The 23,298-nt window shown below is 42.3% G+C and overlaps 1 pseudogene; it reads right to left on the reverse strand.

Annotated features, from left to right (window-relative positions):
• LOC143640307 (gamma-aminobutyric acid receptor subunit alpha-5-like) overlaps positions 1–20,685 on the reverse strand; it is a 67,648-nt pseudogene extending 46,963 nt beyond the window's left edge.
• Between the last annotated feature and the right edge of the window lie 2,613 nt (positions 20,686–23,298).

Here is a 23,298-nt window from a genome sequence, read left to right on the forward strand (position 1 = left end):
ACTTCTCAGTAGGGTCACCCTAGGCATGCAGCTTTTATCACGTGCACCTTTAGAAGACATTCAACATCCAAATTAGAGCACAGGTCCAGACAGGTGTGGCCCAGTGCTGAAGCCAGAGGCTGTGCCCAAAGTGCCCCATGGTGGGGGTGGGGCACTGGGACACCACTTCACGTGATTTCTATTTTTAACAGGTTCATGTTGCCCGCTCATCATTTTGGCTAAGTCAATAACATGCAGTATCACCCCCTAGCTCTAGCTTCACCACATTAAAATTCATAGCACCTTGAAGAGGAACTATTTCCAATTCCCAAATGTTGTATATGACTGAAAAAGAAAACTCATTATCAACTTTGCAGCTCATTAGCAGAAGTCTCTGCATAAACAACCACTCACTACTGCCGACAAGTTGCTCACATTCTCACCTCTCACTGACTTCCTTCTAGGCATGACACTCTGAAGAGGGTACTAAGAAATCTACCCTACATCTAATAGTGCCACATCCTTCCAATTGTCAAATATGATGGCTTAAACAAGGGCACTGCTCAGACCTGAGCTCAAATTCTCATCCCTTCACTAGCTGTGTGACCCTAGGATAATTACCAAACACTTCTGAGCCTCGCTTTCTCTGAGTGTTAAAGGTCATGGTGTCATCTGGCTGGCAGGGTTCCTGCAGGTCCAGCACATGGTGCTCAATAAGAAGCCCCTCTCCCACCTCTTCCTCTTCTAATCGGTGGCCCTACCTCCCACCACCAGCTTCAGGCAGTGATACACCAATGGTAGCCTTCCAGTGTCTTCCAGAAATACAATCTCTCATTCCACGCTGTTTTGTTGAGGCTTTGCACCTGACCCCCGTGAGTGGGTGATGAGAATCAAGGACAACAATCCACTGGGGACTGTTGTATCCTACGAAAAACACACAGGCACCCCCACAATGATCACAGAGTCAATCCCTCAACCCAGCACCCTGTGTAGACCCAGCAAACTCCTCTGCCACCACACCGGGCTCTGCTCACAGGCTAAGATTGCACTGACTTCTCTCCATCCCCTCTCTTTTCCACGGGAAGATGACCAAGCCCTTATTCTCAACTCTGGCAACATTTCTTAGTTTTTCAATACACTGTGCTTCATGGAGAAGGAACTGTCCAAGGGCAATGATGCCCACAACCCACACATCCATCAATGGGAAGAACATGCACAAGATCATTGTAAGGAAAAGCAAGGTACAAGAAAAAAGAATGAAATGCACTGGTTGTGTCTCAAGACTGCTCATCGGAGCTCCTTATGGGGTGATGACGAGAAGGAGAAAGTTCTGTTGTCAATCAGGTTTGCATGTCAAAGTGTTACTCAGAAGATACATGAGAAAATACAGCCTCCAAAGATGACAAGAACAATATTAGTTTCCACTATAATTACTTATTTTACATATGAAGTTTAAGAGACTGTAGCAAGAGACAGGGAATTCCATAAACCTACATCTATCTGTGTGCTTTATTTATTTATTTGTTTTTCATTTGGCTTTGGTGACTTTTTTTACATTTAAAAAAAAAAAAATTTCTGAAGCTGACTTAAGCCCACCATGGAAGCTTTGAGAAACTATAAAGGAGCCCCTCTTGATGGTCAATTTATTGATTTACTGAAGGAGAATGAATAATGCAGGGGAAAAGATGACTAATGAACATTTGAAACCAGAAATACTGAAATTTAACCTCAGCCGTGCAATGTTATCAAAGTTTATGAGAAATGGACTTTTAAAACTTGAAGAGGTTGCATGACTACAACATAAAAAAGGATTCTTTTAAAGGTTTCAATGAAATTTTTATAAAATAAATTTTCCCTATCTTACATTATTATCTGGGTCACTAATTCCAAAGATGCTCTTGAACAAGAATAATTTTAAAAAAAAGTACAAATAACTAATGGCTCTGAACCCATAGGCGCTAAAGCAAAGAAGTGTCATGAGCTGTGGTATAAGAAGGGCAGAGTATGAAACACTGAAACGCACTGCGCAGGCTGCAGTCCTGAAACCCGTCCTCAGATGGATTGGACCCCAGGACCTTGGGACTGGTCGGGTGACCACGTCCCTGCACTGAACCCTTGATCGCCCAGCTTCCCCCAGCCCATCCCCTCGCTCACCGAATGGTGTAGAGCAGAGAGCCATTGTCCTCCAGCCGCAGCAGCTTGTGGGGCGTGGTCATGTTGTGCGCGATGGACTTCTTCCCATTGTGGAAGAAGGTGTCTGGGGTCCAGATTTTGCTGGCAAGGAGGTTGTTGAGAGGGAGGCGCTGCATGGGCCCCTTGAACCGAAGCCTTTCGTCTTTCCAGCTTTGCCAAAAAACCACATCTATAGTGTATTCCTAAGGCAAAGGAAGGCAACGAGGGGACATCTGAGTAGAAGAAGCCAGCGGCGGAGTTCTTGAGGGGACTATTTAGAATGATCTATGTGGGGCCAGGCCCCGTGACCTACCATTTCCGTGTCAGACACAGGACCGAAGCTGGTCATGTAGATGTCAGTCCGCACCTGAGTGATTCGCTCTGAAACAGACACACAGGTTGCTCCGCGCAGGGACTCACCCTGCACCTCGGTCACACTGTATTTGGGCATTTGTGATGTGTTTGGTAAATCCAGAGGACTGGTCAGAATACCCAGTGGAACTAAGCTGCTCCAAAATCTAACACAAATAAAATACCCATCACATAAAGAAAGCAGCTTGGTTGTCATTGTACTTCTGCCCCCTGGACTGTCTTTCTGCATAAGGGACCTGCTGAGTCCCCAGTGGTAGTTGGTTAGTAGCATAAACATTCAGGGGTAGCTCCAGTTAAAAAAAAAATGGAGCCACCATGTAGTCTCCAGGAAAAGGAGGAATGAGAAAATGCTCTGGGTGTGCTCTCAGACAAGGACAGCTCTCAGAGGGGAAGACCCACTGCTCCATGGATGGCATTTCAATGGTTAGAAATTTCCATCATGGAAGACTACTGTATCAGCTAAAATTATTGGAAAATACATAAAGTGATACAAGTGGTTAATAATATTGGGGAAAAATTGTGTGTTCTCTGGGCACCACTGAGGCCAAATAACCCCTGTGAGTACAGAACACATTCAGAATGTGCTACATCCGGTGTTAAAGGACCCCAGACTTCCTGATGATATCCCCATGGGCTCAGATCTTTTCTCTCCCAGTGTCTCCTTGCAGTGGACATCTACTTTTATACACAGGTGTTTGGTGCTTTGTGGTTCTGGTGCCTGTCTCCCCACTGAAACATAAGCCCCACTGCACCCTGAGATTTAGGGTAGCCCAATAAGCCCTCCTGTATATCCTCAGGGCCCCCAACCTGCAGAGTTGTAAGGCAGGCTGCAAGAACAGAGGACAACTCAGCAGGTCTCTCTATGCCTTGACCTCACTGAATATGTCCAAAAGGGGCAGGAGTGCTGAACACTGAGGCCTGGGAATGCCATTCAGAGGGCAGACCAGACATTGTCAAGGAGTCTTTGCCTTCCTAAAAAGGCTGAGAATGGCAATTCATGCTTTAAGTGAATCTCCCTTTAAAAATGCAAATATCAGAGAACTAAACCTTTTCCTCTAGAATGTGTTTGCCAGAGGGTGTCTACTTCACCTAATGAAGCAAGTTCAAATGCACTACATCTAAATTGGTTACAGCCAAATGCATTAAACGTGCCTGGAAACTGCACACAATCTTCACCATAAAATTAAGCTGTGCCAGTTGTGCTCTGGAAGAACAATCCATTATCAAGTTTTGTTTTGTTTTTTATCAGTTTCTCTCAAAGCACAGTCGTCCTTCCCTTATCTGTGCTTTAACTTTCTGAAGTTTCAGCTACCCAGTGTGAGCTGAGATTCAAAGATAAATTTGAATCTCAGCTGGGGTTGTGGCTCAGTGGTAGAGCACTTGCCTAGCACATGTGAGGCACTGGGTTCCATTCTCAGCACCACATATAAATAAATAAATGAATACAATAAAGGTCCATCAACAAATAAAAAAATATTAAATGGGAAATTCTAGAAATAAGTAATTTGCTCTAAAATAACTTTTACTAAAGTATATTCTTATAAATTGTTATAATAGTCTTGTTATAATACATTATTGCTGTTAATCTCTTACAATGCTTAACTTATAAATTAAACTTTATAATAGGTATGTATATACAGAAAAAAATCATAGTATATATGGGGTTTTGTAGAACCTACAATTGCAGGCGACTACTGGGAGTCTTGGAACATACTCCCATGGATAAGGGGAGACTATTATAAATATTATAATTATGGCCAAAGTCAAAAATTAAATTTACACCCCGTAAAGATGCAAAGAACAATACTGGATAGAACAGCTTCTCGAGATAAGCCAATCCCAAAATGTTTTCTCCAATATGCGGATGCTAATTCCCAATAAGGTGGAGGCACTAAAGAAGAATAGAGTTACCTTAGATTAGGTAGAGGGAAGTGATGAGAGGGGAGAAAAGGGGATGTGAGGATAGGAAAGATAGTAGAATGAAACAGACATTATTACTTTATGTATATATGTGACTACGTGACCAATGTGATTCTGCAACATGTACACTGAGAAAAATGAGAAATTATATCCCATCTATTTATATCAAAGTGCATAAATGCATTCTACTGTCTTGTACAATAATTAAAACAAATTAAAAAATTAAAAAAATAACTGCTTCCTCACAAAGTGAATAGGACTTCTGGGAAAAAGAGTTTGCAGGGACATTTTAGGGAGACCACTTCCCCAGCACTTTGCATCTGGGAAACAATAATAAAGGGTACAGGGTCCTTGGCAAGGAGGAAGCAACCATCTCAGGACATCCAGATGTGATGGTTCTTTCAGGGGTTGTTTGACTCACAGTAACCCAAGCTGTAGACTGTGGTTAGGTTTTTCCTGGGGCCTGGCCGGCCTCCTCCAAGAACAGCACACTTACCTCTGAGCCCAGGCTGCAGTCTGTTGTCATAGCCATCCAAGAGCCCATCCAGGATCCTGGTAAATATTGTGATGTTGCCATTGGTCTCATCTTTTCCAGAACTGGTTGGCATTTGTGAAAAGCTTTATGAAAGAAAAACAAAAGAAAAGGTTAAAACTTAAGTATTGTTTCTTACAAATTCTTCACAAGGTAGAGAAATCCAGGTATCCTATGGCAACTTTTCTTAAAGGGGGACATTGGGGAAAGGGAGCTTCCATACCACCTAGTTACTATTTTGCTGTCATAAGCCTTAGTTCCTGAGTATCCTAAGTTCTGTTCTGGACTAAATGTGCATCACCTAGCATGACAATCAAAATCTACCATTCTTGATTCTGAAGAGCTGTTTATTACCAATGTTTTAGCTATTTAAAAAACAAGTTAGGCACTGCACATGGACTAGCAGAATTTACTCCACTGATAAGGGATTTCATAAATTTGATTTAAACACAGAAAATCAGGATTCAATATCACTAGTAAGCCTTCTTCAATGAGCACTGGGGTGAGGAGGGGGATGGTGAAAAACTTTTACCCAGGTTGAAAGATAAGGCTGGTCTTACTGAGTCTTTAGTTGAATTGGGAGCATTTTGTGCTGTGAATAATACACCAGAATTCAAGTATTTAGTGACACAAGTGATTGAGTTTGTGATATATTTTTGGGCTTCTGCAGCCTTCAGTGCTGCCAGCTCATGGCACATTCTGTGTGTGCCCACACATCAAGAGCCAAAAAAAGAAAGAAAGAAAAAAAAACCTAGAAGAGCAGACTGAACCTTCAGGGATGATACAAGAGGATCATTCTGAGTTTGTTCAATGGAGTGAAGTTATCCAGGCTCAAAAAGCTTATGTAGATGGAACAGATGGAAACCAGAATGATCTGCTTAGATGCAATCCATGGAAATGAGGAATTTTTAAGAACTGGATGGGACAGACACATATAGATTCTGACCTCAGTGTCTGCCCTTGAGCAGATCTGGACAAGCTAAGGAGGTTATTTTGGGGAAAAGAAGGTCTACCATCCCAAAAGACAGTAACATGACTAAAGAGCATGGTTTCCACCTCTGGTTCCTGTAGATGCTTTGAGATGTGCCAACAGCACTTGAATTACACATTGGGCTTGGCTGCAGAGCTCAGAGGACTCACTGAGCTGAAAGCCAGATGTGACTCCCAGAAGCAAGCTCTCTTGGCAACTGGGAAAAGAATGCTCTATTCCTGATGCTTCCCTTAAATACTCAGCTGTGGGGTCTCAGCTGTACTTCATAATCATTGAAATTAGAGCCAAGAGCCACCATCCCTCTGTGGAGGGACACTGAAGTCAAAATCAATGTTTGCCTGCCCCACCCTGTTCATGAAAATTGGTCATTTTCATTGATTGCATTTATACAGATCAATTCTTTACTGACCCTAAAGCTTTTCCTTTTTGAATGACACAGTAGAAAGATCCCTTGATTTAATTTTTACATTGACATTAAAACACATATAGAAGTTCTAGCAAGCTAAAATTTAATCCTGTTAGTAAAGAGCCCACAGATATTTTATTCAGTGATTCAGTATTTAAAAATATTAAATTTCCCTTTTTTCTAGCATCCATGGTAATTTCACACTTTAGAAAGACAAAAAACTAAGCCACACAAAGCTAATGTCAGAATTAAAAGTCTTGACATCATCTTGGGTAGTGTATGAATGAATGTTATATTTGGTACTGGCTCAGTTAGTTGTGTAATGATTGGTCAAACAGATCTGGCCTCAGGGTCCACTTCTCATGGTGTTCAAATTCTAAACAGTCCAATTATTCAATTTTAGGCTATGGCCAAGTGCCTAGTATTTAGAAGGTACTTGCTGCCTCTTTAACATACAAATATACACCAGTAAAAAGAAAAGCAAATTCTTTCTGTATTCATGGATTCATTTTCTGCTGTTTCAGTTATCTGAGGTCAACCGCTGGCAAAAATAGTAAATGGAAATTTCCAGAAATAGACAAATCATAAGTTTTCAAATATGTGCTATTCTGAGTAGCATGATGCAATGTCATGTCAACCCACCCAGTATCTGAACCATCACTTTGTCCAATGTATCCTGCTGTATATAATATCTGCCCAGTAATCTTAATAATGGCCCCAAAGTCCTAGAGAAGAGATGTTGGCAATTTAATTGCTGTATAGTATTATAATTGTCCTATTTTATTATTAGTTATTATTTTTTATCTTATATTGTGCCTAATTCATAAATTAAACTTTTAAGTATGTAGATATAGGGAAAAAACATCATACATATAGGATTTGATACTATCCTAAGTTTCAGGCATCAGCTGGAGTTTTGGCATGTATTTCCTGCATTTAGGGGAGAAGTACTACATCTTAATGTTTCAAAGAAATTTTTCTAAGCTATTCCATTATCCATTGTGAAATGTTCTTAAATTACATTAGATCTGAATAGCCCTGGCTGTTAAGAGACAAAGACTTGCCTACATTATTGACCATTCTGAGGCTAGATCTGTAGAGATGTCTTTTGAGTGCCACTCTCCTTGGCTTTGTCCAAGAGGAAAGACAAACGTTTACTGGTTCACTAGTTTCAAGGAATCACCATTCCACCCTGAATTTCACTTCACAAATACCTAAATCATGTCTGATAGCAACAGGATAGGATTAAGAATTCCAAAGCTCAGCTTTCACTCACTGGCCAAAACAAGAACAATACAAAAAAACAGAGTTTAAATATGCACATAATTATACTTTTTCTTGGAGAAAGAGCTATAGTTAACCCTGTCTTGCCATAATCACTCTTTGTATTTATCTGTGGGCCTGCATAGTTAGAAGCATGGCTGAGGACCTGCAGGGTTTTTCCTTCACTGTATTAACTAAAGATAGGTGCTAAAGTAAGGAACAGATTATTCCAAAACTCCCTGAAAATGCCTCCTAGGATAGGAGCAATATCATTTTATTGTTTGTTTGCTTTTTGTTTTTTCCATGAACAATTGGGAAGCTCTCCACATCCATAGGTCAACCTCAAAAATGATTCAGCCACAGAATATGGTTATGAAGTACACCACATTGACAGCCCTGAAGAGAAAGACTCTTGCTTGATCACTGAACACAAATGCTGTGTTTTCTTAGCCCCCGGCACTGTTGTCCCTTCAGGAGAAGCTCACAGATGTCAGGGGAACTTGCTGGTGCTTCTACCAAGCTGCACAATCTTTAAGAGCTTCCTCTAGGATTAAGAGTAACCCCAGCTTTCTTTGTTCCATTTGGGCTCAGGGAAAGTACTTGAAAAACAAAATAACCCAGACATCCTGGGCTCTGCCATCAGTGAGTAACGCTGAACACAGCATCATGTAATGAGGGAGTCCTCCCACATTCCCCCTTCCCATTGAACACTCACTCCAGTTAAGGTCCAAGGGCAGGCTTGCTCCACTGGCCTTCCCATTCAACTTTTGTTAGCCATACTGAATACAATCCAGGAGCTCTGCTCACCTTTGGGTCCACCCTGAGTGTATTCCTGCCTCAAGGAGAAGCTAAAGGCTCTGCTCTTTGGGGAGTGGATTTTTGTAAGATGTTATTTATTTAACGGTCTTCAACATAAAAGGAATACTTGAAAATTTGGGTGACTCACACTTGATTTTAATGAGAGTTAATTAGTTAGGTTCTCTTGAAATATGAACTATTTCCTTATATTTGCATATACTCTCTTCAAAACCGTCATATTTACTCCATGTTTTCAGTTCTAATATTTTCAGATTATTGATCTTTCAGAAAAGAATAGTGTCATATCTTGATACCCATGAGGGACTGGTTCCTGGACTCCTTTTATGGAAACTCAAATCCATAGATGTTCAAGACCTTTATATAAAATGGTGCTATACTGGCATATAACCTGTGCATCTCATCCTACGCACTTTAAATCATCTCTAATTTAATTATAACACCTAATATAATGAAAATGCTATCTAAATAGTTATACTGTATTACTTAGAAAATAAAGATGAAGGAAAAGTCTGGATATGATCAGTACAGATGCAAGTATTTTCAATCTGAGATTGGTTGAATTCACAGATGCAGAATCCATGGATATGAAGGGTCCACCATCAAAAACCCATCTATCCTGTTAAAAAAAAATTCTCATTTTTTTTTTACATTTCTTTGTGTAAGTATTACTAGTCTATATAAAAGATATAAGGAATGGATTCCTAAACTTTATGGTGATTTGAAATGAGGACTAGAGATGTAGCTCAGTGGTAGATTACTTGCCAAGCTTGCCTTAGATCCTGGCTCAATCCCCAATACTACTGGAAAAAAAGAAAAATGGAACAGCAGGAGGAGGTGAATGAGGTGGTGGTGGTGGAGGAGGAGGAGGAAGAAGAAGAGGAGAAGATGGAGAAGATAAAGAAATGAGGTCAAGGGCCTCATATTGTAGCCTGAGAAAGGTACTGGTTGCAGGATCAGCAGGGACAGGAGTAAGGTGCTGAAGAGCCATGGAAATCCCCTGGGTTTCTTAAAAGGCTATGCCATGGCACCCAGCCTAATGTGAACTTCTGGGTCATTTATAGACTTTTTATGAAATGGAGTGGGGAGCTGGTATCCATGAAATTTGATCCACTAATGGGTTTCTTTCACCAGCAAAGTGCTTAAGAAAAATAAATTGTTCAGGAAGGGCAAACCTTTGCCAACTTCTCACCTCTCCCTGTTTTCCCATACCTGGCCTTTTTGAAGTTCTGATTTTGAGACTCTTGCATTAGCTTCTTCCTGACTTCTTGGCTCTGGAAACTTAGTTTTAATTGATCCAGGAGAAAACAGGCACCAGTAACTTTTAATCCCTCTCCCTGCCACCACCCTTGTGACCCTCCTGTGCAGCCAAGGTGGAAAGCGAGTGCTCTGGGGCTAAGCTAGAAACAGAAAACTGCCTTGTGAACCAACTGCAAACATGACTCCAATGGCCTCCAAGATTCTCTCTCCTCCGTTACATCTTCAGAGAGGCCCTGATTGGGCTTGGTACATATTCCAGCTCTATGACTACTGAGTCCACCATGTGCCAGGTGTTGTGGAGAGAACTAGGGACCCGAAAATGACCTGCAGGACATGAGTGTTTTCTGCAAGAACGTTTTGTGTTCCTGGAGGTTTTTCAGTAGAATATGGTAGGAATCCAGTGTCACTATGCAAGACGTTACAGGAACACAAAGGAGAGAAGACTCAACCTTTGCCTAGGTTCAGGGGAGAGGAAAATGAACCCGAGGCTTTAAGAATGAAGACTGTGTCTCATGTCAAGGAAAGGGGTGCAAAAGGGAATTGTCAACAGTGACCCTGAAAAAAGAAACTGTAAAAAAAGAAACATACCCTCTTTACAGAGGGTATGTGAGAACTCTGCTGAAAAGGACAACATGAGGATTAGCTCGATATAGAGTTCTTGCCTAAGATGATCCAGGCCCTCGGTTCAACCACCAGCACCACAAAAGCCAGCAATTGGTGGGCAGGTAGGCACACACTAAACCATGACCTCTGTATGCCATGCTACACATCTAAGTTCTTCCTGGGGGTGATAGGGCCCCTAAGCACTTTCCTGGAGCACTTGGGCAGCTTACAAATGACAGATGTGGACAAGGCAAGACCGGAGGCACAGAGATCAGTTACTCAAGCCATGGTAGTGGGGATAAGAGGTGGGATGAATGAGTATCATCAGCTGGGTTTTTCCCTTCAATCCCTCCTTTTGTCCTTCCTTCTTCCCTTTCTTCTCTCCCTCCCTCATTACTCCCTCCCACCACCAATGCCTTGTTTTTTTCAGATGAGGTTTTATATGTTTCCCAGACTGGCCTGAAATTCCCAAGCTAAAGAGATTCTCCCACCTCGCTGTTCACAAGGCTGGGACTATAGGTACATGCCACCAAGCCCAGCTCATCAGCTGAATTTGTGACTCGGGGGATGAGGGAGAAGGAGGGATCTAAATAATAGGACTGGAAGTGCAGAGGAAGCTTACTCCCAAATAAGCCAACTACCAACACAGGGTGAACTCTGCTGCAGAATTCATTCATTACAGTCAGCCTCCATATCTGCAGGCTCCACATACTCAGATTCAACCAACCACTGATGGAAAATGTTCAGGAAAAAAAAATAGCAACTATACCAAACATATAAAGACTTTCCCCACTTTTCATTATTTCCTGAACTACAAAGTATAACAATTATTCAAACAGAATTTACTTTGTATAAGTAACCTAGAGATGGTTTAAAGTATACAGGAAAATATGCATATTATGCCATTTTATGTAAGGGTCTTAGCATGGTGGATGAGGGTATTAAGAGGGGATCCTGGAGCCAGTCCTCCACAGACACTGAGAGACAAGGGTACCCTGGAGAGGGGAGTAAGCAAGGAGATTGACTGATTCATTGATTGTACCAGGGATTGAACCCAGGGGTGCTTAACCACTGAGTCCTATTCCCAGCCCTTTTATTTAGAGGCAGGGTCTCATTGGATTACTTAGGGCCTAAGTTGCTGAGGCTGGCTTTGAACTTCAAATTCTCCTACCTTAGCCTCCAGACCTGCTAAAATTATAGGTGTGCACCACTCTAGGTGTGATGGTTGGGTTTTGTTTTTTTTATTAAGATATAAAAGGATCTTTCTTTTTGAGAAACTTTTAAGGATTCTCTGACAATGTGACTGATTCATTTATCCATTAAGGTTAAAATCTCTGATAAGAGGAGTAATGTGTTGTAGATTCCATCTTTAAAGGTGCTTTATTCTACCAAGATATTTCCTTACTATAGTATTTTAAAGGGTACACTTTAGCTCATAATTTCTGGTGAAGAATATTCTTCTGAGTGTTGTCAGACCACAAATTGCACATGTAAAGAGAGGGCATGTTGTATTTCTTATGGTACAATCTCTGCTTATATTGACAGTCATGTTTTATTTACATAAAATGGGATTGATAACGGCTACTGCAGACAGTTTTAATGTGAAATTACTTTGGGGGTTGAGCAGATTGGTTTTATGCTTCACCTTATCTGTCTTCTGAAATTGCATTCTTCCCCCCAGTATTTGATTGCTTCTTGGAAATATATCTTCACTTGTTTGTTACTTGAAGGTCGTTACATAAGCACCTCTAAATGGCACCATTTTGTGATGTGTTTCCTCAATGTGCATTAGGCACTACTTTAGCTAACCATATTTAAAACAAAATGCTATGTAAAAGGAGAGAGGGCAGCCATGGTGGACACTAGCTGGATGATGAGATTAATTCCAAGTTTCTAGATAAGAATTTTTCCCATTTCAATGTGGAAAACTCAAAACTTGAAACACATATTTTATGTGGTTAAATTCCTGTATCATGGATTATGCCAGAACTCTTAGGTTCCTCCAACTCCATCTGAAAGACCCTCCAAGTCCTGCCCTTCAGTTTCCCAGATCAAGCACAAGTCCATCCCAGCTCACTACCTCCCTATGAACTCTCTTGTCCTTGACTCTTCTGTCTGGCTCAGAATCCTGCAGCCTACAACATAGAACCTAAATCATACAACCCTACAGGCCACACTGCATGCCATCCACCCCACACCACCCATGTTCCCTAGCTCAGGCCCTTCCTTTCCCCAACCCATGTATGTGTTCGTGCCACATGCACCATCCCACAGCTATCCCTTGCTTCTCATCATTCCCATCAGCAAGCACATCTGATATAGTACCATGGGTCTTTAAGTCATTCACCCATGTTCCCTTTCAGCTGTTCTCTGTGATTTGTTCCTCTTCTCATCAAAACTCATTGGAAGCGTTATTTTCATTAGAAAACCCTGCTGCCTCTCCTTCCTTCTCTTGCAGCAGCTCTTCTCTGATCTCCACTACCTGCATCCCAAGAAAATCTCTTTCCTGAAGGCCAGGAATGAACTCATTGCCAAATCCAAAGGTCAAATCTTGATCTTCATCTCAGTGGACCTGTGAGCAACAGGTCTAAGGTTCCCCTCCCTACAACACTTTCTCCACTTGGCCTCCTCCATTATTCTCTTCTTTCATCTTCTTCACTTGCCTCTTCCTTTTGTTCTTGCTGTTACCTTCTTTGCTCTTGCCTTCCTGTCTCCAAATACTGTAATATGCCAGGATGTAATCCAGGGAAGTCTTTTTTCTTTCTGTCTATACTCAAACTTTACTCGCTCATCCAACCCAATGGCTTTCCATATCTTCTACCCACAGATGTTTATCAAGGCTATGCATGCAGTCCAGTCTGTCTTTGACCTCCAGACCTCTATTTCCAATGGTCTGCCTGGCTTCTCCACCTCGGTATCTAACCCATATCTCAAAGGGCTTAGCATGTTCATAACCACACTTAGGATTATCTCTACCCAAACCTCTTCTCCACTGCCTTCTCTACTCCTTGACAATTAATTGAACCCATCAGGTTTTCAGGTCAAATACTTGATGTGGAGAGGTCATCATCTTTGTCCCCTCTTTTCTCATGCCCACACTAACCCATCAAGAAATCCTACTAGACAAAATAGTTCCTCCCCAGGGTCACTATGACCTTGTTGCTTCTTCCTTTTCTCCCCTCTAGCCCCACCCCAGATTCTATTCCATTTTATTTACTCAGCATACTGAGTGAGTTTTAAAATCTAAATGGCATCATTGGCACATTTAAATTAGATCACATTTTTCTCCCACTCCAAAACACTCCATGAACTGGGCCAGGCATCCTGTCACATAATCTGTAGTCCCAGCTACTCAGGAAGGTAAGGCAAGAGGATTACTTGAGGCCAGAATTTCAAAGACCAGCCTGAGCAAGACACTGAGACGATCTCTAAAACAACAAAACACCACTCCACCACTCTCTCTGATCCTCAAGATAAAAGTCAACTGATGCTACAGTCATCACCTACAAGGTCCTCTGACCCAACTCCACCCCTTCTTCTGATTCTGCTTTCTACCAATCTCCCACTTCCCCATATCATTCCCCTTGTTGTTCCTAATATGCCCAGCAAGCCCCTGCTACAGCACCCTTGCCTTTGCCACCATCTCTCCCACCTGATCAGTCTTCCCTACAAATAGCACTGCTCACGACCTCACTTCCCTAGGACCACTGCAATAGCCTTTCTTCCTTGCACATTCATTACCTCTACTCGGAATTGTTCTTTGTAGCCATCTTTATAACTCAACCGATACTTATTTCTCTATTACCTGTCTTAAACCAGAATATACCCTCCATGAAGGCAGGCTCCACTTTGCCCCCTGTGAGACCTCAGCATCTAGCATAGTGCCTAGTACATGGTGAGGACCCCATACATGCTATAGTAGCAGCAGGGAAATAGTCCTCAAGAAGCCCATGCAAGGGAGGCTTTGCATATGTGGTTCCATTTATAGCCCTTACTGCACTCAGGCACAGCTGGGACACCACATTCACCCTCTGGGTCTAGTAAAGGTCAGGAGTGGCCTGGTCAAATACCCAGAAGGAGGGATGATATGAGCTTAACACAAACACACACACGCGCACACCACCCCCATGCCCACCTCTGTTTAAGCACTTGTTTAAACATTTGGCATAAGTTAAACAGTTGTCCCTCACATCAGTCCTGAAATATAGGATCCATTACTATCCCTACTTTGAGATTCAGAACTGAGATGTAGACAGGTTACATAACTTCTGATGTCACAGACGTAATGTGTAGAAACAGAGATCACAGTCAGCCATCAAGACTGCCCCAAACAATACTTTATGCTCCCTAAATGTTTGGCAAGGATTTTGAAACAGGAAGCAAACTGATAGTGAAGTGATGACCCATTTTGTTGTTGTCACTAAAACTAAAATGAACTGACCCTGGGTTTCATTAACTTCTAGATTCTGTCTTTTTGATTTTGAAATGGCTTTTAAAGAAATACACATAAAAGGGATTTCTCAGGGAATTGCTAACGCCTGTTTCATAGTATGTCTTACTTTGCTGGGACCTTCTGTACACCATTAAATTTCATAATCCATATCCTGTACTGGGTTTTATTCAGGCTGTGAGGTAGACCAACTGTTTTTATATTGGTGTTATTTGAATTCTAAATTAAAATATTCTTCTGTTACCAATATGGAAATGTCCTTCCCATTCATTCCTTTTTCATGGCACTATAAACATTAGGACATTCTGAAGAAGGCTTCAGCATCTTTGAGATGGACCCTAATACTTCCATTTCTTTTTAAAAAAATTTGTTTAATACTTCCACTTTCCAATGGCAAAAATCAGACGCATCTCTCTAAGCTCTTGAGCCTGAGCTCTTTATATCCACAACATGAGGATTTTGTGAAAATTAAATGGCACACTTCTTAAAATGCATTGTGAAGATTAAGGAGACACACCTATAGACACACCTATAACTCACTGCTGAGAGGGTTTAATGATGTCTTGTTGCTTTCAATTCTAATACTTTCCTCTGAAATTCCACATCAACTGAAATATACATCTATGCCACTGAATCTTTATAAAAATCAAAAAACCCCACATTCTCCTTCTCCCCTTGAACTGAGCCAGTGACTCATTCTGGAGCTGATTGCCAGCTGGTGTCGGCAGAGAGCCGTATCCTTCTGAGCTCTGCTTGCTGCCTATTGGCATGATGAACATGTAAAAAGTTACCTTTATAAAGTATATAATTCAGAAGTATTTTCTATTGGTGCCTTAAGAAAAAAAAAAGAAAGAAAGAAAGTTGGGCATGACTGTGCAGCCAGGTTGCGGTCACCTACTTGTCTTGCTGGAGCTACCTATTTTTATGATCTCTAACTCTCCCTGAGCCATTGATTCTGTTCCTGCTGACTGCTTCAGTGCTGCTTTCTGAGTGTTTTCATAATTATTATAATGACTGTTTGTCCTGGGTCTTATGAACCTTCAGCTGTAGGGCAGGAAGAATTTGTCATCGGGGATAGAGAAGAGAGAACTTTCCATTTAAGAAGACATTGTGAGTGCCTGCATGATTCAGAGAAAATGTACTTTCTGCTCTAGTTAAGAGAAGGGAACTGTCCTTGAGTATATGTCTGCAAAGGCCCTGTACATGAGACCTAAGGTCCAGGCTGGCACACTTGTATAAATAAAGAATAGCCCTCTCTGTTTATGTATGTAAGGGACTTCTGCAAGGACCTGCTTTTAATTCCCAATTATAAAATACTGTTTTCTGAAGTCTGTCTGGATTGCACTGCCCACATAATAAAAATCCCAACACATTCTTTTTCAATGGATAAATCTATGAAATATATTTAATGCAATTAAATGAATGGAATTGGACTTAACCTTATGATTGAGTGAATAATCCTCCAAAGTATCTTGCAATTATCATGGGTCTTCCAAGTTGGACAATGTATGATTTTTTCAAATAAATTAATTCCAGTTCAAACTTAATAGTATATATTTTGGCATGACATTGATTGCAATATTGTTTCAGTGCTATTTTTCCTCTCCCATGTACTTTAGGATACTGGTTTCATTAAAATAATTATAATGGCTTAAATAATCCCACATCTTCAACCAGGCCATTGCATAAGGCTGACTCTCAAATAAGATCTCTGCTCTGTTGTATGCTTGATACATGCTCTATTCTATAATTTAACACTAATAGCAGAATTATAAAGGCTATTAAAAATGAGCTGCTGGTGACCAAATAAATTAAAGGATTATGAGGAAAAAAAAAGAAATAATAATCATATTATTTTCAAGGCAATTTCACATTAATTATCTTATATAATTTCAAATATTTCCCCTCTCACAAATACATTTCCTGGTTGACAGATACACATGCTTTTCAAAAACCCTGTACATCAACTCTATACAAGCACAAAACCTTACACATTGCCTCTTTCCTTCCTCTCCCCTTTCTGATTCACTCCTTACCCCCTGCCAGTTCTCTGACCTCTTTTGTGTATTTACAGGTATCAGCATTTCTCAGGGCCTTTGTTACTTCCCTCTTGCTTTTGTTTTGAGCCTGATCACATAAACTCTTTCTTTGGGGAAAAAAACAAACAAACAAGAGTTTACTTTAAATTCATTCCCACCCCTAATCTCAAAGTACAAAGTCCTCTCTCTGCTGGGAAGGAAGAGAATACCTTTCAGAATTACACCCCCCACCCCATCTATATTAGTTTGCAAACCAACAGTAGTCAAATAAGGCAGCACAGGAAGTAACCAGACACAATCACATAAAGTGTGCTGAGTAAGGAATCCCAGCAGTTACTGGCTTTATGAAATCCCCAAGTTAGCTATTTCTCCATCCCATCTTCCATAGCTGTCAGAAGAGGCTAAAAATGCTCATCTCATAAGACTGCTCCTAAGATTCACCTAAAACATAGTCCTAAAAATAGGTGCTGTACATTGTAATCGATACTATTCTTTGAAGATTTAAAGTCAAGCAAATGTTATGAAACTTTGGGATTTGACAAAATTATTCTTACATATGTTTGGGTAAAGGGTAAGTGAGAGGAGCCTCATATAAGAAGAGAAACAAGTAGACATTTGATATATTTTATGATATCTTTTGCGGCTGTTGAAAAGTACATCCTGCTGGACAAAATGTGTGCAACTCGGCTTCCTTCTTCACTAAAAACCCCACTTTATCAAAAGCAGCTGAACACCCAGGGTTAAGCATTAAAAGCACTCCAAGAACCTGTAATGATGTAATGATGTAATGATTTAAAATTCCACTTACAGAGATATTCTCTAAATGAAATGATCTCAAATAATTTAAAATATTGTAAGCCATATATGTTCACTACAAGAAAATCTGTAACAGCAAAATCAGAAACAACGTAAGCATCCCAAATTAGGGAAGTAGTAAACAACAGAACATTCATGCACAGTAATAAATCCATCCCTTTTAAAAATCACACAACTTAGATTTTGCAATAATAAAGTAACAAGTCTGAAAAAAACTACCCAAAAGTTAATGTGCAGTATGATCCCAGCTGTATAAACGTATGCACAGAAACAAGTATATTAAACTGTGAAGGGTGATTGTCTCTGGTGGTGGAATTATGGGCAATTTCCATTTTATTAGTTATGGTTTTATCAAAACAATCAAAATTAAAATCTTCTCCAACAGCTAACTTTTTAGAAAGATTGAGGAGTACCTTACCACTTGCTTAATGTTTCCTTCCAGCACATAATAATTACCTCTCTTATTTTGAACATGATCTTGGAAATCTATAGGGTTAATTAAGGAATAAAGCATAACTGCTTCTTATGGCTACACTTCTTTTATATGTTACTTCCTATTCCAGACTTGAACCTTCCAGGAAGTGTAATAACTTCCTACCTATTTAGTGAAAAGTCACAGTAATATGTTGGCTAAAATATTATAAAGAAACTATATGATGCCAATCCTAGCATACTCTTCACTTCCAAAATATCTCTAAGAATATGTAATATATCAGTAAGCAGACTGACCACACAATGCATTAACTTGAAAAGTTGAATACTTGGTAGGATTTCATTTACACACCTTCCATTCAAAACTTTGTGAGCATCACAGTTTATAGAATTTAACACTTGGAGAGAACTTGGAAAGAAAATCTGCATTTAACAGTTAACAAAGACAAGGCCTGTGAGGGGAGGTGTCCAAACAAGCAAGGAAAAAATAACATACAACTCTTCTTCCCAGAGAATACTTGATTGGCTGCAACCTATACCTGTTTCCATTAGCCAACATGGGCTGTTGGGCTCACGCTGGTGAGGGATGGGCATGTCCTTAGATAAACTATGTTGGAGAAAGTCCTCCTTGAAGACTCAGGCCTGTGCCCAGGTCCCAGTGCACCTGGGCTGCGGTCACAGCACTTGGAAGTCTTAAGTTTCTACCTGTCTGTCTGTCTCTTTCCCTCTCCCCTCTCTCTTCATCTGCTCAAATCTGGAAGGGTCAGAAGAGCAGAAAATGCCCAGAGCACAAACAAAATGTCACAGCCCCCAAAAGGATCATCTCTGTTTGCCAGACAGCAGGAGTTTCCCCAGGCTGTTGGAGAGCCACTTAATAGTCTCCACCCTTTTACGATTTACACATGTGCAGAGTATAATGTGAAACCTCTGGAGCCTGGTTTTACAGAACTAATTTTTTGGTGACTTTAATCCTGAAATTTAATTTCTTAATCATATTCCATAAGCTTCAAGTTGCAATCCTTTTGATTAGCCAGAACAGTTCTGGAGTGGTGGGAGAGAAGAAGGAGAGGAGGCTCTTAGGCCTCCTAAGAGCATGCACATGTCATGTTAGTTAACAATAATTTGATGAAAGAGAAAATCAATACACAGAGACTAATGGCCAAAATGAAAGGTTAATGTAAATGATAATGCTAGAACTTCAGGGGTGACTTTCAGATTTTCAGACGTGTAGTTTATGACGTCTGCCCCTGCACTTGAATGGGCTGTTCCAGGCCGTTGGCTCAGGCATGACTACTTGGAGTCCTTTTTCAATACATACACAGCAAAGACTGGGCTTGAAAGGCAAATTCAATTGCATAATGGAACCAAGGAGAGTGATCAGAATGTTGCATACCGACCACCCTGTCTAATAAGCAGTGAATGTCCTTTACGCAAGCAAACTTCTGAATCTTGTTTTAGCCCAAGTAGGAGGAAACACAGCTTTTACTCTGAAACCATATTTGGTTTTCATTTCTGAAAACATTTTCTGCCTCTTTTCTTGGACATACTGCGGAGATCCCACACCAGGGGCAGCCTTGCTCAGGAAGAAATTATAGGTCAGGAGCAAGGACCCTTCATATATTTACAACAAACTGAAGGGCAGCAGACTGCAAAGGTAAAAAGCAAGGGCTTGCTGAATTGATGTTCTGCTCTACAAGATTCCAGAAAGGTACCATTAGCCCCAAAATTTTAAACATTAAAACTGGAAGGGATAACTTACCCAAAGTGACTGGATAAGTTCATGGAAATACAAAAAAGAAGGAGGTTTTTAATCATGATAAAGCTAGAGAATATTCCATTGTCCAATCCCAATAAGATTATAGTTGAAGCAGATGAATTTGGAAGAATAACTGTTCTTTTCTCCCAACTTGATCTTGAAGCTGAAAAATACACAAAAAGGAAAAACATGAACATGAATTTTTTGCGTCACTACATTGGAATCAATCATAACAGCTCCCACACAACCATCGACAAAGAAAGGAAACCTGGCTGTCAATCCCAGGACAGGCATACACCAGGTGTTTTCTACTTCACTAGGCAGTTAGGTGGGGTATAAAGAAAAGTTACAATACAAATCAATTTTCATTTTTAACTCAGAGTGCAGAATCATTTTAATTCATTTTCCCATACCCCAAATCCTATTTTACTTTTCAGTATGTAATTAAATGACCCATTACTCCTATTATTAAAACAAATCTGAGCAACTATATTTTGTCTGCGCCAAATCCACAAGTGGAATAGATTTACCTTTCTGAAATGTCCGCCACGCGTTCAAAGCCAGCCAGTTACTCCTTGTTCTGCAAGGTGCTGAGAGAAAGTATGTGGAAAGAGGGGGGGAAAAGCACGTTTAGGAAACAAGTCTTCTATCGGATCACGATAATGTAATAAATTTCCATAAGACAGCGTTGCCACTTTCTCAGTATCCTGCCTCCATCACTAATTTAATAATCATTGCATTTGAGAAAGTCTCTCAGTTCTGTTCTGAGCCCTAATCAATGCAATGAAATCCAGGCAGACACCATCCTTAGGCTCAGCAACTAACCTTAGAGAAGGCTTATATTTCTTAACATGCACATAACGCAAATAGGTGTTCATGATGCATGAACAGCCCAGAGTTCGAAAGGAACATTTTTCCTAGGAGACCCCCCCAAAACTCCAGAATTGGGAAGTACACAACAGGTACTTCCACCTCAGAAGCGAAGGCCTTCTGTGACTCCGGTAAAGAAGGACAGTGTGCCTTGCGGTGGTCGCCTGACCCGGGGCAAGTCGGAACAGCGAGCACGAGGTGCTGCATGCGGGAAACCCGGGCGTCTCCTCCTGCAGCCCCTCAGCTCTGATCAGTATACCCCAAAGGAAGGCTGTACTCCACGGTCCCCAGGTTGCCGTGCAGGCTCTCCAGGGCACCGGGGCAGGTGGGCGCAGGGGAGGCACTGCAGAGCCGCAGCCTCCGCTACTCCGGTACCCGCTGCCCGACAGGGTCAGCCACCCGCCCGGTCCGCAGCGGCGAGCCTAGCGTTTCCCTCTACCCAGCCCTTCCTGGCTCGCTCCTGCTCTCGCAGACCTCCCTTGTTCTTGCCCCGAGTCCAAGCCCAGTGCCCCACCAAGCAGCACCTTCCTCCTGGGCTGGGACCGCTCGGTGCAGTGGAGGCTCGGAGTACCCTGGCCTCGAGCAGCCCTCGCGACACGCGCGCGACACCCCTGCGGGGCCCGCGCCCACCCCGCAAGTAACACCAGGACGCCGCGCGCCTCGGAGCCCCGGGGCTGGTAGGGGCCTTCCAGGCGGGCGATTTCGTCCCTCCGATTCCCGCGACAGCGGCTGCGGAGGTATCCTATCCCCCAGTTCCTACCAGGGACCCGTAGGTGCTGCGCCCTGAAGCCCCGTCTGGCGGAGCTGCGCCGCCCAGGATGCTCATGCCCTCCCGCGCCCGGGTTGTACCCGCAGTCGCCGGGGGAAAGTTTGCGCTGCGGCTTCCCCTGGCGCCCCGCCTGCTCTCCACTTGTGCTCCCTAGCCATGCAACACAAGGCTCAGGCGCCGCGAGGAGAGTAGTGCCGGCGGAGCCTGAGCTGCCTGTACTTTCCCCCCATCCGCATCTTCTTACCCCACTGCCCCGGCCCGGCGCGCCCGGGGCTTACCCTGCGCGCCGGCTCGAGAGGCGAGCCATCGGCGAGGGTGCACCCTCCTTCTTTACCGCCTGCTCTCGCCCGGTGGCAGGAGCGGAAGGCCGGTGCGGCGTCACCGCCCCATGCTGCCAGCGCGAACTTCCCCAGCAATCCCGGGTGGAGTGGATCCGGCGCCCCGCGTTCCCGCCGCCGCCCTGCGGCTGGGCTCTGCGCCGCGCCTGAGGCCGCGCGCTGCCCCGCTGCAGATCCCCCCAGCGCCCCCAGCGCACTCGCGAGCTCGCTCTCACCTCTCCTGAGCGCCACATGTCGTCTCTGGAATTGGAGGAACGTCCCTCTGCAGAGACGCTCCGGCAGTGGTAGCCAGAATCTCACCAAACGCGCTCTGGGCCAAACTCACGAAGGAGGAGGGCTCAGGGCCCCGCGGTTTGGGGGTTTGGGATAGGCCATATTTCTAATGAAGTTTCTTGAGGCTCCTAGGAACATATTCTGTACTCCCCTGGAATAACCACTGGTCCCCTTTTTAGAACAGAAATAGAAAGATCGTGTCAAAATCAGCAGCCTATTCTATGATAACGGAGGCCTTTGCTTTGAGAGCTTTCCTCTTCTGGGGCCCTGCATAGCACCTCCCTAGACATGACCTCAGTCCTCAGTGGCCCCCCTGTCTATTTGCATCTCTTATTCTCGTCAGAAAGAGACTGGCTTTGGAGAATCCTTTTTATTCAATTCATAGATAATAATTAATTCATTGCTTAGGAAGGAAAAGCCAGAGTAAAACTGGGGATTAGGAGGAAACCCTTGCTCCATTCCAGTATACAGTTGAGATTTTCTGAAGTACCATTTCCTGCGGAGAAGCCATGGTATGACTAGGATGGGGCTCAGGGCCATGGCCTCTCCAGATTTGAAAGTGTGTCTGGGTCAAAGAAAGGGATCTCCCCAGTAAATCCTCTGGGGACACAGCATCAGGCACTGACTTCAGTTGACAGAACATGCATGGGCTTTATTGTAATTATGTGGGTCTCCTGTGTCAGAGGTATAGTTTGAGATGTGAAGGAAGTACTAAGGACACCTGGGCAGACAGAGGCCTCCCTACAAACAACACCAGCACTAAAGCAACACATTCCCCAACTGCAAGACTGTAGCGAGCTGTTTCCACAGGAAGTAGGTGCTTCTTGTTGATGAAAACATCAGGGAGTAATGTTTAAGATTTAAAGTAAAACCACCAAGACCATGGGAAATTTGTATTATTGCTTCATATCTTTTGAGAAACTGCACTGTTTAACAGTTTCTTGTAGGACAATAATTATGAGAAAAGGCAAATTTCTAAATTTACTCTAGAAAAGATCTTTAATTTTCCAGAGTATGAAGCCCCTCAGTTTTCCAGTTATGTTTAACCCAGAGTATGATCAAATCTTAGCTACCTGTTGTTATTTTTGAGCACATTCCAGAAAATACAAATTTTTCCCCAAATGAGAAATTGCAAATAAATTCCAGGAACATGATGTGAACACATAAAAATGTGGGAAAATATATATATATATATATGAATTGTTATTCTTATGACATCTTTAGTCACAGTTATTAAATAA

Source organism: Callospermophilus lateralis, unplaced genomic scaffold (genome assembly GCF_048772815.1).
Source record: "Callospermophilus lateralis isolate mCalLat2 unplaced genomic scaffold, mCalLat2.hap1 Scaffold_177, whole genome shotgun sequence".
NCBI classification, from domain to species: Eukaryota; Metazoa; Chordata; class Mammalia; order Rodentia; family Sciuridae; genus Callospermophilus; species Callospermophilus lateralis.